This window comes from Lepisosteus platostomus, chromosome 23 (genome assembly GCF_059453375.1).
Source record: "Lepisosteus platostomus isolate fLepPlt1 chromosome 23, fLepPlt1.hap1, whole genome shotgun sequence".
Taxonomy (NCBI): Eukaryota; Metazoa; Chordata; class Actinopteri; order Semionotiformes; family Lepisosteidae; genus Lepisosteus; species Lepisosteus platostomus.
In genome coordinates, this window is record NC_142633.1 from 18,197,994 (window position 1) to 18,214,679 (window position 16,686).

General features: G+C 46.0%; 1 protein-coding gene and 2 long non-coding RNA genes across 2 annotated transcripts; 2 read left to right on the forward strand and 1 right to left on the reverse strand.

Moving 5' to 3' along the window:
* Nucleotides 1-16,686, forward strand: part of LOC148642291 (uncharacterized) — a 151,748-nt gene that overhangs the window by 32,655 nt on the left and 102,407 nt on the right.
* On the reverse strand, nt 181-1,577 carry LOC148642295 (uncharacterized). Its single transcript, XR_015929551.1, has 2 exons — nt 1,439-1,577; nt 181-681 (listed from the first exon to the last, which is right to left on the reverse strand). It is a non-coding gene; the product is annotated as an uncharacterized LOC148642295 (long non-coding RNA).
* On the forward strand, nt 3,168-6,196 carry LOC148642296 (uncharacterized). Its single transcript, XR_015929552.1, has 2 exons — nt 3,168-3,270; nt 3,488-6,196. It is a non-coding gene; the product is annotated as an uncharacterized LOC148642296 (long non-coding RNA).

Below are 16,686 nucleotides of genomic sequence, written 5' to 3' on the forward strand. Positions count from 1 at the left end.
TAATTTCTTCCTGCAAATAATGCCTTTTCCTTTTTCATCCCATCCGAGTCTCCATCCTAGTTAAAGTCATTTTGATGTAGAACGGCAGTGGTCCAGTTGAAAGGTTCAAGGTTTCACTGTGTTTTAGAGTGCAGATAAAGAAGATAATAGGAGAGGAAACTGGAAAAGCCGTGACTGTCATTCCATTCAATTCAATTTATTTTCATATAGCGCCTTTCACAACAAGGTTGCCCCAAGGCGCTTAACAATGCAGGTAAATATACATTTTGTGAATACAGAACTGAAGACAATGGAGAAAAGGAACCAAAGACTCCTCAGTAAGGAGAATAAAATCCTCTAGGGGTCCAAGGTCAACTGGCTGCCCAACCCCTTTGGGCATGCTAACATTATATCATTAAAAAAAAAGAAAGAAATGAATGCGGGTATTAATCCATCCATCCATCACGTCGTCTGTATGTCAGTACCCCATGCAGGTCTCTGCAGACCAGCAGAATCCTCCTAAACGACAGCTGTATCCATGATGCCCCTCTTGGATCCATGGCACTGATGCCGCATTCAACTCACATGGTGCCCAGCCCATGACAGACAGTATTTCTCCTCTGCAGCATCCCTGCGAGGCAGGACAGGTGCCTGACCTCTGAGAGCCTTGTAAGTAAGTAGAGTTTGAAGTCCGCCCTGTACCTGAGAGGAAGCCAATGAAGAGAGGGAAGTATGGGGGTTATGTGGTCATTCTTTCTGCTCCAAGTAACAATTCTAGCTGCTGCATTCTGTAAGTATTCAAACTCTTTGCTGTGACAAACCTAACGTACTTTAGGCAGACAAAACGACCTTAAAAAGCCACATGATTTTTAAGTAGTCTGTCTGTGTGTAGTAACAGTGGTTCACATTATTTCAGAACGTATACTCCCGTCTCTGTAACTTTCCTCAGTCAGCTAGTGAACATTCTGTATTTACACCACGAATGCACTACTTTGTCTCGCGCGCGGTCACACTGGCCGTCCACAGGCACGGGCAGGAGCAGGGAACACGAGGCCGCTCTGTAGTGCCCCTGTGGCTCTCCAGCAGAGGGGAGCACTTTGCTCAACAGCCCTGAGCCGAAGGACCCAGTGATAAAGCTGAAAATCTGGCAAGTCCCCCAGTCTCCCTGGGGCGCTGAAGAGGATTTCATCTGATGCTGAGGTTCCTGTAACTCAACACAAAATTGAACACGGCGAGTTATGAGTTTGTGAAGAAGTGACAGCGGAACAATGTCAAACAGGAAGTTAACCTACAGGAAAGAATGAACTGAATCTCTGATATTCAAGCACGCAGTGTGACGTCCACTGTCTATTCAAATCTACTCTGCAAGTCGTACAATTCTTTTTCATACACCGTCTCCTGGTTATTGTTTTGTGAGTGCTTGAACTGTTTCTCAGTAGAAATAAGACCGATAACACACTGCTTCAGGATGCACACTACCGTCGATGAAACCTGTGGTGTAAGCAAGCGAAAAGAGACAGATCCTTCTAAAACACAGAGGCCATCGGGAGGGCAGAAACACTCTGCAACAGGTAGGAGCTGTGGAGCCGTGATTCCCCCGAGCCAGAGCCCTCGTCCTCCCTCGACAGCGAACTGAGCTCCAGCGACTGGAGCAGCTACCTGCCGTCGTGGGACCTCCTGCAGATTGGGAACGGGTAAGGCAATTCGACACAAGCCCACTCCTCTTCCCACTGCTTACACCCCTATAACAAATAGTTTCAGGGTATTCAAGTACAGGATAAAGAGATTACAGGTGTTCCCAATTGGCTGAGGATACAACTCTCTCTCTGAGAAAGCACACAGAGGTGGACAAAGCAATTAAATGCGTTTACAAGTCATTTCCTCTGTATCTGGTCTTTCTTTACATATCAGAAAAGTGAACTGGTGGCTGTTGGAAAGTGTCTGCTCCGTACGTAATATACATGTAAAAGATGTGATTAAATATCTTGGTATTAAGATTTTCAAAAAGGTGATTTTGTGATTTGTGATTTGATGTTCTCTACCTTAGTAAAATAAAATAAAAACTTTATTCATGGTTGTTATTTGTCAAACACGGGCAGAAGGAGGCCTAAATGCTACAGAGTTTAGAGCATCTAATACCGATACCGACAGAGTATTATTTACAAAATTAAGCAAAGTAGGTGGTGTATGTTTCCCTAATTTAATCATTCAGGAACTAGCGGGTATAGACTTTTTACTTGAATGTCATTTGGATGCTGGAAACCCCCCTGAAACTTGCCAGCTTCCATGAAGAAGTTCTCCTCACGTGGTCTCTTATAGATAAACATACCTCCCATAGATACATCATCTAGAATACAGAGAAAAAATAAACCCGTGCTTTGAAAACTGGGTTTAAAATAGTATAAGCGGGGTCAACAAATTAACTGGTGTGGATGATGAAATGTAGAATCAAGCAGATTTTATGAATAGATATAATGTTTGTGATACGTCTGATAACAATCCGTCGTAACCAGAGCTACTCCTAGAGAGGTATTGATATTTTTAAGAAACTAACAGTATACCATCAGAAACTATGGAAGAATTTACAACCTTTATTAGACTACAAGGAAAACAATTTAGTTATACTTGTACTAATAAATACTTCAGATCCCTCTCGCAATCTCACAATATCTTGTCAAACTATTTTGGAGCACCTCTTTGGGGAAAGTGAGTGGAATCAAACATGACTATTGTCAAACAGATTTTGTATGAATAATAAGGTTAAGGCGTCAGTACAAAATTGTACATTGAATCGACCCGGTAAAGATACACAGTGTGCATAGATTTAAAAGTAATATAGATGATTATTGTCTTTCTCAAAGCAGCCCAGAAACCTTACGTTTGTTTTTGTTTTGTTCTGTTGTTAAAACACTCTGAACAGATCGGCAAAATGGTGTAAAGAAGGCTTCTAATTCTGACATTTCCTGTAGACAAATTGATGTTATTTTACTGCTCAATACTGCTGAACCGAATCTAAAATATAATGTATCATTGGCTTAATCATTATACTTGCTCGTTATTAGATGTATAAATAGCCTAAAGATGAGAAATAATCGAAAATTGAATAATTAGACCGTATGTCGTAGTAGCAGATTGTACTTCTCGCCTACTTGATGTGGTCGAGCAACACCACAATCGCCATACAATCCGTCCGTTCTCATGCTCTGACTTTCAGGTTGGGCAGTGGAATGGATTCCAGGGCAAACTCGTTCTTGTTTGATTATCCGTGTGAAATCTCGCCCAATATAACAGGTAAGCTCATGCACTGAAATGTTTCGCTTCCAAATTGAAGCGACACGTATTTGAATAATTTAAAATACACACGAGGGAACGTCTCCAAACCATGTCTAAGTATCACAACATGAAAGCTGTGCGTACCTTATCTTTATTTGCCTGTATAATGTACTCCGGTGATCGGTAATGTAGTCTTGCGTGCATCGTAAAGGATTTATATTATTGCATGATAAAGGAAGAAGAAAACACAAGGAGGTCGAACTGATCAGCAGCGTGAGCTACGGAAAACCCGGAGTGGATCTGCCTTTCCACCGGATCCGGACTTCCGGCTACGGAGAACCCGGAGTGGATCTGCCCTTCACCGGATCCGGACTTCCGGCTACGGAAAACCCGGAGTGGATCTGCCCTTCCACCGGATCTGGACTTCCGGCTACGGAAAACCCGGAGTGGATCACCCTTCCACTGGATCCGGACTGCCGGCTACGGAAAACCCGGAGTGGATCGGCCTTCCACTGGATCCGGACTGCCGGCAACGGAAAACCCGGAGTGGATCGGTCTTTCACTGGATCCGGACTGCCGGCTACGGAAAACCCGGAGTGGATCGGCCTTCCACTGGATCCGGACTGTGAGCAGCTTTTGTCCAATCGGCGCTGAGATTTCAGCAGGAGGCGGGAGACAGGCTCTTGTCCAGTCACACAGCTTCAGTCCCGGGACTTTTCCGAATTCCGGCGGGCGGTGACACTTCCGATAAATGTCCACTGGGTGGCGACAGAGATCCACGAGTCCACGGAGCTGAGTCTCAAAGCGCTATCGGAAAGACTTGAAATCGGAAAGAAATACATTTGTTACATTTTAATCCCATTGAAAGGAAGATGAAAATATCGTTTGTATTTTAAAACATTATTATACTTGCGCAACATAATTATTAAGGGAATGGTGTGAGAGGAGACCGTGTTTGAACAGTTTAAGACGGATGTAAAGACATTTTATTTCAGAATGTCTTTCTGAAATGTGTCTGTTTCTGTGTTGTAAGAACGTTGAAGCATGGACGGGCCTTATCTGCATTTACCATGTTGAAACTTTTTTTTTCCATAAAATGTACATGAATTATTGCATGTACCCTGACAATACGACTGCTACGTTACGTTTTCTTGTAGTTTTTGGTCTCATAAAAATACAAAAGACGCGAGTCGATGACGTCAAAATGTTGTCGCCCACAGGGCTTATGGGTAATGTAGTCTCTGTAGTTCACTGGGCTGCCCTGCCCATGTGTTTCGCTGATTTGATTGAACATTAGAATTAATTATATTAATACAATTTCAGCGTATTTATCGTGTCTTGTATTTCTTTGTCTCTCTTATGTGTTCCCTTGTGTGTATGTTTTCTTGTATTTCACGTGTCTGCATCGCTGGTTTATCGACCCGGCACATAAAGCAAACCCACTGTCCTCGTGTTTCTTAGCTCCCGTCTTGTTTGCAAACTTTTCTCCTGTGTTTATTTTACTTTGTCAATAAAACGTGGTTGCCGGGGAAACGGTGCTGCAGAAGTTGTTGCGATCTGACCTCTAGGAGGTAAACAGGCGGCTTTTGTAATCTAATCAGCAAGCAAAGCAGAAACATTAGTCTAAAAAGCGCTGGCTGGAGTATTTTGTGGACATTATGCAGAAGAAAAGGAAAAAACGGTGAGTCGCAGGCTGTCGGTAAATATCAGCGCTGGACACCAGCCTCACACCGCTGGGCTCACTGCACCATGAGCGAGTCCGTCGGCGCCTCCTCCTGCTGGGGTGTGTTACTGCAGGAGTGAGGAGTCTCCGGTCTCCGGTCGCGTCCTGATCTGCATGTGGAGGTGAAAGGCTGAGAGACGGCGCACATGCTCTGCACATGTTCTCATGTGTCTGGTTTCCTGGAGTGCTGTCTGTGTGGAGTTTGCATGCTCTGCTCATGTTCTCAAGGGTTTCCTGCCGCTTCTGCAGTCCAGTGTTGGTGAGTCTGTCAGGTCGATTGTGTTGTGGTGTGAGTGTGCCCTAAAGGGGGTTTTAATAGTATGGGGTTTGTGTGTTCACTTGTATGCAGACCACTGGAGAGACCGGTTGTTTTTTGCCAGGCAGACTAATGGCTGCATATTCAATTCCAGCTACTGATGTTGCCAAACCAGCAAGTGGGACAGTGTTTGAAAACCCTTTCAATGAAAGGTTTGTAGAACAGTGTTGCTATTGTTCTTTTTAATTCGAGGTCACCAAGCTTATAAATGGTCTCACAACGTTTGTCTCTTTTCAGGTTTCTCCGACCCGGAGAGTGAACAAAGAAGTGATAAGGGCCCATAACACCTAAACTCGGCACTCTCACACTCTTCAGCCACACAAGCTTCCTCCTGGTAAAATACTGGGCAAGCCCCTTTCTGACAGGGACAGTGGAAAACCCCCTGAGGGAGATGGGCTGAGGGGAGGAATAAAACCATCTGAGCCGGAACGGAGCGCGCTCCCGATTCCCACTAGACCCGGGAGACGACACAGGCAGCACAAGGGAAGCTGCGGAGCGCGAGTTCACAGACGCAAGGACCGATTGACGACCACGGGAGACAGTGGCATCGGAACAGAGGTACTGTACAGAGACTTTTAATACCTGAAGGCAAGGAGCGAGAAACCGGCCCGGCTAACCGCTCCAAACTGAGGGGAATGGAATACAGTTCGCGGGAGGATTTCTAGTGGAACCTGAACGGAGTCTGGGGAAATGGGACCGGCCTCTCGTTCACTGGGGCCATCAAAGACTTTACAGGTACGAAGAAGAATCGTTCGAGTGGCCACTCTTCGGTACTTGACAGAAAAGACTGCCGTCCCTCTGGATTCATTATGACCCTTGGAAGGACCTTTTGTTGCTGCTGTTTTCGTTGTGTCTTTGGCTGATGGTGAATGTGGATAGAAAATAAAAAGGTCACTTATACGATACACATGCTTGTCGCTGGTCTGTGTGGGCATTGGTGGATCTGGGAGATCAACAGAACCTGTGGTAATGGAGAGGGGCCCTGGCACCCTGTTTGCATTGCTAGGTGCCGTAGTCATATATGAGGCAGGAAATAATTCTTGTTTGAGGGGTCACCTCACTGTGACAGGAACGTGTTGGGAAGATGCGCCAGTTCTGACGTTAGTGCGACGGGTCTGTAGGCATTAAGGCAGGTTCTTGTGTCCTTTTTTGGAACAGGAACAATAACAGAAGATTTGAAGCAGTCTGGCACTGTGCACTGGGACAATGATTGCTTAAAAACGTCTGTAAAGATTGGAGCGAGTTGGCCAGCACAGGGCTGTAGTGTGGCTGGAGATACACAGTCAGGTCCTGCTGCCTTTTTACAGTTTTGCTTTTTGAATAGCCTTAACACATCCTGTTCTTTGCTTCACAGGGCATTCTCAAGACTTGTAAACGGCATCAAGTCTTTGGGAGAGATTGAGTGTGAGTGGGTGTGGCACTCCAGTTGAGTGGGGGACAATAGCTCATCCCCAGGATGTGAATTATTTGGACGAGTTGCGAGACTGCCATGGACAAGGTCGTTGGAGATCCTTTGTGTTTCAGACCTGCTGTAAAATGTGTTATCTGGTAGAGAGTGATCAAGATGTATCTGAGGGGATTTTCTTTTGTAATTGGTAACAGTTTGGAGACCTTTCCAGACAGATAAACAGTCTTTGTTAGCAAACAGTTGTTCCAGCTGTGGACAGGAGGGGAAACAAAAGGTAGAGAACACTATTTTTAGAGAAATGGCCCTAAAGGAACAAAGCATAGTGTAGGATGCCACTAGCTTAAGTCTTAACAGCACTGCATGAGAGGAGACGCCAGTGTCTATTTGTTCTGAGGGGTCCTCAGAAAGGTCAAAAGGTTGCAAACAGATAGGAGACTGGTTATATGCCTGAAGCTTAGCTAGAGGAACATAACATTGCTGGAATGCTGAGAGGGGAGGTTATCAGAGCCTAATGTTATTGCGAAAAATGGCAACTAGCTATAGAAGATCTGATGAATGTCTGTCCTGTGAATTGTTAAGGGTTTCATGTTATTGTGTGTCCAAGTAGTCCGGACTGCTGTGCTATGTGTTGTTTGTCTTGTGAATTTTCTGTTTTACACCTATTGTATCCATAGTGGTACGGGCCAAATCCTATTTAAAGGGTGTTGCGAGCACTGGGGTTTGTTGGGAGTGGTAAGTTAGGAGTCTCGAAATGAGAGCAAGGTGCGAGTGGATATGATAAAAAGATTGTTCCTTTATTTTGTTTCTGATACCTGGTGAAGAGACGCAGTGAGTGTTTGTGTGGCCAGCTGCGTCAACTTCAATAAAACTGGCCTTTTGGTTTGTTTGAGTGCTGACTTGCTATGGTGTATTTTTTCTCTCTGTGAACAACATGTCCTACGGCCAACACTACCCACACAGGAGGTGTGTGCGTGACAGCTCCTCAGCTGCAGCAGGAGTCCAAGTGTGCACAGATTTCTTGTTGGGGTTTGTTGTTTGAAGTTTCTGTTTGTATGTAGGAAGCAATTGTGCCATTGCGTGGTTCCAGTTATAGCACGGGACGAGAGCTCCCGAAGAGCGCCTGCCTCCTGCCCGATTCGACGTCTAAAATCATCACAGAATGAGAGGAGCCAACAGGAATGCAAGTCTCTTCTGGTGAGGAGCCTCCGACACGGCCCCCAGTACTGGGTGTGCAGAAAGAATCCTGTTCTACAGTTGTGGTGCGAAATGGCCTCCAGTCCTTGTCAAATGCTGGGTTTCTCTGGACTGCAGTCCCCTCCGCATTTGGATGATTGTGATTGGTGTTGCTGTAGCTGTGCTGTCCTGAGACTGACTGGTGTCAAGACCAGCTGTACTCTGGGATCAGCAGGGCCTAGTGGTGGCCTAGTGGTTAGCTGTTTTTCTCTGCGCAAGGAGGAGTTTCTACAGAGTGTACTCCTGGTCTGTGAGGGGACCCCACACTTCACTGCCGTATAGGGCAATGGGTTGGATTACACTTTCAGATATTTGGAGCGAAATTCTTGTTGGTGGGTTGACATTGAAGAGCCTCCTTCTTATTGCGTAGAAAGCCCTGAGTGCCTTCTCCCTCAGTGCCTTTAGTGCCAGGTCAAAACTCCCAGAAGAGCTGATGGTGAGACCGAGATATGTGTAGCTGGATGTGTGCTCCAATGTGTTGTTGTTCAGTGTGAATTTGTACCTGTTTCCCTGAGGTCTGGCTTTCTCCTGGAAAACCATAACTCTGGTCTTGTCCAGATTGACTGGCAGTGCCCAGGTGTGACAGTCCTGCTCCAGCAGTGCCAGGCTCTGCTGTTCTGGGTCCAGATGGGCTGGCAGTGCCCAGGTCTGACAGTCCTGCTCCAGCAGTGCCAGGCTCTGCTGTTCTGGGTCCAGATGGGCTGGCAGTGTCCAGGTCTAACACTCCTGCTCCAGCGGTGCCAGGCTCTTCTGTTCTGGGTCCAGATGGGCTGGCAGTGCCCACGTCTGACAGTCCTGCCCCAGTAGTGCCAGGCTCTGCTGTTCTAGGTCCAGATGGGCTGGCAGTGCCCAGGTGTGACAGTACTACCCCAGCAGTGCCAGGCTCTGCTGTTCTGGGTCCAGATGGGCTGGCAGTGTCCAGGTCTAACACTCCTGCTCCAGCGGTGCCAGGCTCTTCTGTTCTGGGTCCAGATGGGCTGGCAGTGTCCAGGTCTGACAGTCCTGCTCCAGCAGTGCCAGGCTCTTCTGTTCTGGGTCCAGATGGGCTGGCAGTGCCCAAGTCTGACAGTCCTGCTCCAGCAGTGTCAGGCTCTGCTGTTCTGGGTCCAGATGGGCTGGCAGTGTCCAGGTCTAACACTCCTGCTCCAGCGGTGCCAGGCTCTTCTGTTCTGGGTCCAGATGGGCTGGCTGTGCCCAAGTCTGACAGTCCTGCCCCAGAAGTGCCAGGCTCTGCTGTTCTGGGTCCAGATGGGCTGGCAGTGTCCAGGTCTAACACTCCTGCTCCAGCGGTGCCAGGCTCTTCTGTTCTGGGTCCAGATGGGCTGGCAGTGCCCAAGTCTGACAGTCCTGCCCCAGTAGTGCCAGGCTCTGCTGTTCTGGGTCCAGATGGACTGGCAGTGTCCAGGTCTAACAGTCCTGCCCCAGTAGTGCCAGGCTCTGCTGTTCTGGGTCCAGTTTGGCTGGCAGTGCCCAGATGTGACAGTCCTGCTCCAGCAGTGCCAGGCTCTGCTGTTCTGGGTCCAGATGGGCTGGCAGTGACCAGGTCTGACAGTGCTGCCCCAGTAGTGCCAGGCTCTGCTGTTCTGGGTCCAGATGGGCTGGCAGTGCCCAGGTCTGACAGTGCTGCTCCAGCAGTGCCAGGCTCTGCTGTTCTTGGTCCAGATGGGCCATCAGAGCCCAGGTGTGAATGTGATGGGATGTGTGGCGGTTTGGTAGGAAGCCAGTCTGACTCTAATGCAGGACATTGTGCTCAGTAAGGAGGGCCGGTTATCAGATATTCAAGATACGACAGAGTTCCTTCCCCAGGTTACTGTTCACACGGAAGCCCCGGTACCTGTTGGGGTCGAGTCTGTCTCCATTCTTACAGACGGGCGTGATCAGTCCTTGATTCCAGGCCTCAGGGAAACAGCCGGCCGTCAGGACGAGGTTGAGGAGTTTGAGCAGGCTTTGCTGCAGGTCTGAGCTGCAGTTGGGTCAAGCGTTGTTGACTGTGTCTTGGCTACAGGCCTTTTGTGGTCTGAGAGTTGTCTGTTTGTGTATGTGCTTATCTTCTTTAGGGTGTGCATGTAGTGTCTAACCATCTCACAGTATCTGAGGCGCAGCTCAGAGTGGTGTGGTGTTGTTTTAGTTCTGGTAGTTCTCTTCAGTTGTTTCTGCACTCTGTATCAAACCATTTGATATTGTTTCTGAGTGTGTTTCATATGAATGTAGTCATTTTGATTTTAAGGCTAGTTTCTCAAAAACATGGTTTAAATTTATGAACGATTTGTTGGTTTGATACAGAGCGTTTTGAAATGTAAGGGATCAAGTAATGGGTTTATTTGCTGCTGAAAAGAGAAGAAAGAAAAAAAAGAAATGAGACAATTAGCTTGTAATGAGTTTATAACAATAGTAATTAGATTCCTGCAAGCACTCTTTTCATTGTCCAACAACTGAAAGCTTTTAGGTATAAAGGAAGGGTCCTCTAATATTTGATGTGTGAGATTGTCGTTCTATTGGAGATGTTAGTGAGTCTGAGGATTCGTGTTAATATGACAATACTGCTACTACTATTAATAATACAGCATGGCAAGACTTCTTTCAGTCATTTCCCACCCCTCCACCTCAGTGAATCACACATGTTAAACTTCCATCTCGTGTTCCAGATCAGACATGAGCAATCCTATATTACAAATACTTACCACCAGACAATTTAACCAGACAATAATTTATGCAATTATTAATTCAACAGAAGCAGCAGGACGAGTAAAGTGCCCCTCTGATGGCCGGTCAGTGGAATTAAACTGGAAAATTTCTTAGAAATGATTATTCTTACAATAATGTGCCAATGGCGCCGCTTGGTGGTCATTCATCAAAATTTCACCGAAAGTTTTTTTTAATTAAAATACCGTTAGTAATGTTGGTATTAATAAGTTATTTTAATTTTAAAAATATTTACGCATTTTCAACAGCAAAGAATACATTGCATTGCAAACAAGAGTAATGAATGAATGTATTGTACATGGATACAAAATACAAAATAAATGCAATAAACCAAAAATTAAAATAACATTCAAAAGGCGCGAGTCGATGACGTCAGAAGGAAGTCGCCCACAGGGCGTATGGGTAATGTAGTTTCTGTAGTTCTCTGGCCCGCACTGCCCACGTGTTTCGGTGATTTGATTGAACATCAGAATTGATTATATTGTACCATTTCAGCGTGTTTGTCGTGTCATGGATTTCTATGACTGTCTTATGGGTTCTCTTGTGTGTCATGTTTATTTTAGTGGGTGGCAGTGCTGGGGCCCTGAACTGTAATCATTCGTGTTTAGTATTTGTTACTGTGACCCTCCTGGGAGGAGGGGACCTTTGTAAGATTCCTGTCCTGGCAAGCAGCAGGTGAGAGTTTGCTGTCCGACTCAATTACACCTCCGCTACCTCATTTCACCTCTTTCACCAGCCTGTAAAGGGGGTTGTGATAGTATGGGGTCTTTCTCTTTAACAACCTCAAACCGCAGGAAAGAAATGCTTCATTTATAAGATTGAAATATAACCAGAAAGTATAAAAATAGCTATTTGTGTGTATCATGTCAGAAATATTTGTTTTTATTTTAAAATAATTTAGAAGAGAAATATGATTAATAAGGCAGTAGAATCCATTTAAAATGTCATTTTCCTGTTTAGGTTGGAAAGTTTAATTTGATCAAGTCCACTTGAGTGCCTAAGCAACTGTTTGGGTAGTTTGGCTGGTGTGGTGGTGCTCTCCAAATACCTGATCCAAACGGACAGAGAGACAAAGTGAGAAAGAAAAGGTGTAAATAACAGACATATCATATGCAGAATACAGTAATGTGCTGTTCAGCACAGTGACCTAGAGTGAAGATGGAAATCAGTCATTCTAGTTCTCTCAATGGTTTTCCATTACAAACGGACCAGGGCTTCCTGAGACACAGGCAGTTGGAGTTATATAGAGTTAGAGGTTGTTTTCACGGCACCAGCCGACTAAAGCAGAGACCTCCTTCCACTCCAGAATTTTTTTTTTATTTGGGTGGGATCATCTGGAGTCTTGATTCCTTTCACGGAGTCAGCAGTAGATACACAGCTGTTAGCATAGGAGGAGTACAGAAGAGGTGACAGCAGTGCTGGGGACCCTCTGGCACAACCAGAGGTGTGAAATTGAAATTGTTTGGAAGGAATGGGAAGCTAAAGGCAGAGTCACAATCTCTGATTCATGTAATCAAAACAGTACGTTCTTTCCTCGGGCAGCTTCGTTAGAACATTTTAAATAGATGTAAAAGTGTATTTACAGACTATATCAGCCCTTATCTTTATTTACCTGGTTTAATCTTTTTTTCAGAAGTGTAAATATATTATACTATGTACCCCTGATGGAATTATTGATGTGCTATAAATATACTCTTGTTTGTATTGTATCTATTTTTATTGCTATAATAAAAAGTTAAAAAGAACTGCACTTTCGAGAAATGACCACCGGGCGGCGACAGAGATACACGAGTCTATGGCGGCGAGTCCAATAGCGCCTCCGTACAGATCCTCGTTGTGCAGAGATTGAAAATCAATACAGATGATAACTGTGACGTTTGTGACAGCAACTCTGAAAGATAACGTAAAGAAGGAAACTAATACTGACATTACTTTTAAAGAAGTTAAATAATACTACATTTTAAACCTATTGAAAGTAATATGAAAATATCGTTTGTATTTAAAAAAATATGATACTTCCACGATATAATAATTAACGAAATGCTGTGAGAGGAGACCCATGTTTAAACACTTTAAAACGGATGTAAATGCGTCTGTACAGACAATTTGAAACATGTACGGACCTCATCTGCTTTTGTTTACTATTAAACAAGATTACTTGTTTAATCTTTTTCCATAACATGTACATGTTTTATCGTATGTACCCCTGACTATACTCTGTGTTATATGTATTCTTGTTTTTATGGCATGTATTGTTGTTATAATTAAAAATAAAAAGACGCGACTCGATTACGTCAAAAGGAAGTCGCCACAGGGCTTGTGGGAAATGTAGTCTCTATAGTGCTCTGGACTGCGCTCCACACGTGTTCCGCAGATTTGATTGAGCATCAGAATTAATTATACAATGTCAGTGTATTTACCGTGTCGCGGATTTCTATGTCTGTCTTACAAGACGGACTCGGCAGGAGCTGTTTCTTGCTCTCCGGAGTGAAGCTGCTCTGGGAAGAGACGAGCAAATCTTTAGACTCTTTGTAAATGAGACATCATGACAGCTGTGCCGACCTGCTCTTTATTGACCTGTTGAACCTGTTTGTGTAAAGAGCAGGAGTCTTGTGTACCCCTGATTGTGTTATGTGTACTCTAGTGTGTTTGCAGCGCTCGTCCTGCCTGGTTTATCAACTCGACACAGAAACAAAACCCACTGCCGTCGTGTCTGTGGGTTTCTGAGCTCTCTTGTCTTGTTTGTCTCCTGTGTTTATTTTACTTTGTTAAATAAAACGTGGTTGCCGGGGCAACGGAGCTGCAGTAGTTGTTGCCGGAGCGGGTCTGACCTCCAGCAGGTCAACAGGCGGCTTTTTTAATCTAATCTGCGAGAAAAATAGAAACTTAAGAAACCTGAGTCTAAAAAGCGCTGGCTGGAGTATTTTGTGGAAGAAACGGTGACTCGCAGGCTGTGGGACAGGACTATCAGGGACACATCAGCGCTGGACACCAGCCTCACACCGCTGGGCTCACTGCACCATGAGCGAGTCCGTCGGCGCCTCCTCCTGCTGGGGTGTGTTACTGCAGGAGTGAGGAGTCTCCGGTCTCCGGTCGCGTCATGATCTGCAAGTGGAGGTGAGAGACGGCGGCGCAGTGGGTGGCAGCGCTGGGAGCCTGGATTTAGTTCCTGGGGTGCTGTCTGTGTGGAGTTTGCATGCTCTGCCTGTGTTCTCATGGGTCCTGTTCATGGGCTGCTGTCTGTGTGGAGTCTGCATGCTCTGCCCCGTTCTCATGGGTCCTGTTCCTGGGGTGCTGTCTGTGTGGAGTCTGCATGCTCTTCCCCTGTTCTCATGGGTTCGGTTTCCTGGGGTACCGTCTGTGTGGAGTCTGCATGCTCTGCCCCTGTTCTCATGGGTCTGGTGTCCTGGGGTGCTGTCTGTGTGGAGTCTGCATGCTCTGCCCCTGTTCTCACGGGTCTGGTGTCCTGGGGTGCTGTCTGTGTGGAGTCTGCATGCTCTGCCCCGTTCTCATGGGTTCAGTTTCCTGGGGTGCTGTCTGTGTGGAGTCTGCATTCTCTGCCTGTGTTCTCATGGGTCCTGTTCATGGGGTGCTGTCTGTGTGGAGTCTGCATGCTCTGCCCCTGTTCTCATGGGTCCTGTTCATGGGGTGCTGTCTGTGTGGAGTCTGCATGCTCTGCCCCTGTTCTCATGGGTCTGGTTTCCTGGGGTGCTGTCTGTGTGGATACCTGGTGAAGAGACCCAGTGAGTGTTTGTGTGGCCAGCTGCGTCAACTTCAATAAAACTGGCCTTTTGGTTTGTTTGAGTGCTGACTTGCTATGGTGTATTTTTTCTCTCTGTGAACAACACGTCCTACGGCCAACACTACCCACACAGGAGGTGTGTGCGTGACAGCTCCTCAGCTGCAGCAGGAGTCCAAGTGTGCACAGATTTCTTGTTGGGTTTTGTTGTTTGAAGTTTCTGTTTGTATGTAGGAAGCAATTGTGCCATCGCGTGGTCCGAGTTATAGCACGCGACCAGAGCTCCCGAAGAGCGCCTGCCTCCTGCCCGATTCGACTTCTAAAATCATCACAGAACGGTGAGGAGCCTCTGACACAGCCCCCAGTACTGGGTGTGCAGAAAGAATCCTATTGTACAGTTTTGGTGTGAAATGGCCTCCAGTTCTTGTAACATGATGGGTTTCTCTGGACTGCAGTCCCAGTGCACTCCGCTTTGGATTTGCAGTGGTGTTTTCTACAATAGAAAACCCTTTGTTTGTACAGAATGGAAATGGCAGTCTGCATATTTTAATAATCTAATGTGATCATGTACTACAGCTTAAACACTGAGCCAGGTGACGTTTGATTCTAAAAGATTTCTCTATCATTTCAGCGGCGCCTTGTCTGCGGGAGCCCGGCAGCTCCTCCTCCCTTCCAGCTGAGACTCTTCCCTCTCCAGAGGTGGGTTAGTGCTCTCAGGTCATCTTCTCTCACACAGCTGTGGGGCAGAAACGCTACTTCCACTGGGCAGAGAGCAGACGGGCAGTGGGAAGGGCAGCCCTGTGTTTGGGGATCAGGGCTGTCCCTGCTGAGGGATGCTTTCAGAGCCAAAGCAACTGGCTGGGTTATGAACTTTATGGTGTGATCCAAATAAGACATACAAAGACAGAGAATGAGAAAGAAATAGTATTGCATGTATCTGATCAAAACAGTCTCTTTCAGACAAAACAAATTTTGAACAAAAACTTAGTTGCAACACACTGCACTACACTTTCTTCTAGGCTGACATTACTGATAGTTTGTGCTGTCTTCCTTTCAGTCTGCAGGGTGTGCATCTTTTTCCTCAGCTTCCTACACGAGGAATCAGTTTCTCCTGCCCTGGTTTCACTCCTTTATATCTCACAGTCTTCTGCAGCTCCTGGAGGCTGACGACATGTTTGCTGTTTCTGAAAAATTGCTGACTGGCTCATCAGCACAATTGCTGATTCAAAATCCTTTACTCACATGTTGCCTTAGCCTCTGTATCACAGAGATGTGTGCTTTTCTGGGTTGGGTAGATCGATAGTGTGCTTTTGCTCAGTTGCTCTGCTCAATGCGTGGTCTTTTTACTCCGGCTGGGTACGAGTACCTCACTCTCCACACGGCTTTCCAAGGCTCTGTCATCGTGTGTGAGGATGTTGTGTAGCTCGTGAAACAGTTCCCCCATTTGAGCCCTGGATTTACTGGGTACTTGAATACCTGAATCTTGCCGTCAGTCCTGATCACCTTGTTTTTGTTCTGCAAGGACAAGGCACCTCCCCAGCACTGAACACAAACTGATACTGGCGGGTTGATTGTGTTGTGGTGTGAGTTTGTGTCTGTGGGGGTGAGGTGTCCCCTGCAGCGCGAACAAACATGCAGACTCCACACAGACAGCACCCCTGGAATCAAACCCAGGGCCCCGGTGCTATGAGGCAGCGATGCTAACCACTGTGCCGCAGTGTTGCCCCCTTTGAAAATGTCTGACTTCCGTTTAATTTGAGGTCACAAGCTTATAAATGGTCTCACAACGTTTGTCTCATCTCAGGTTTCTCTGACCAGGCCCAAGGACCTGTAGTCACTGACAGCTTCTGCAGTCTGACGGTTCATTTCAGTAGGCTGGAGGGATGGCACAATTATCCTCAAATCAGTGAGTATTGTTTTGCTCTTGTAACATGAAACATCAAAGAGAAGTCAACAGACCATTCCGTGAAACTGTTCAGACTGGCCCGTGGTGATTTTCTGGGTCCTTTAGTAAGCTGACCGGGACTGTGTCATTGACACACTTTGTGAGAAGCCAGTCTATGTGTTTGCTCTTGTGATCATTCGTGAACGAATGTAAGAGAGTGTAAGAGAGGGAGAAGATTCGGCCCTGGAGTGATCCAGTTTTCTATTTAACAACCTCAAACTGCAGGAGAGAAATGCTTCATTTCTAAGATGGAAATATAATCAGAAAGTATAATTAGCCATTTGTGTATATCATGTCAAAAAATGTTTTATATATAAAAAGAATTTAGTAGAGACATTTGCTTAATAAGGCAGTAGAATAAATGTTG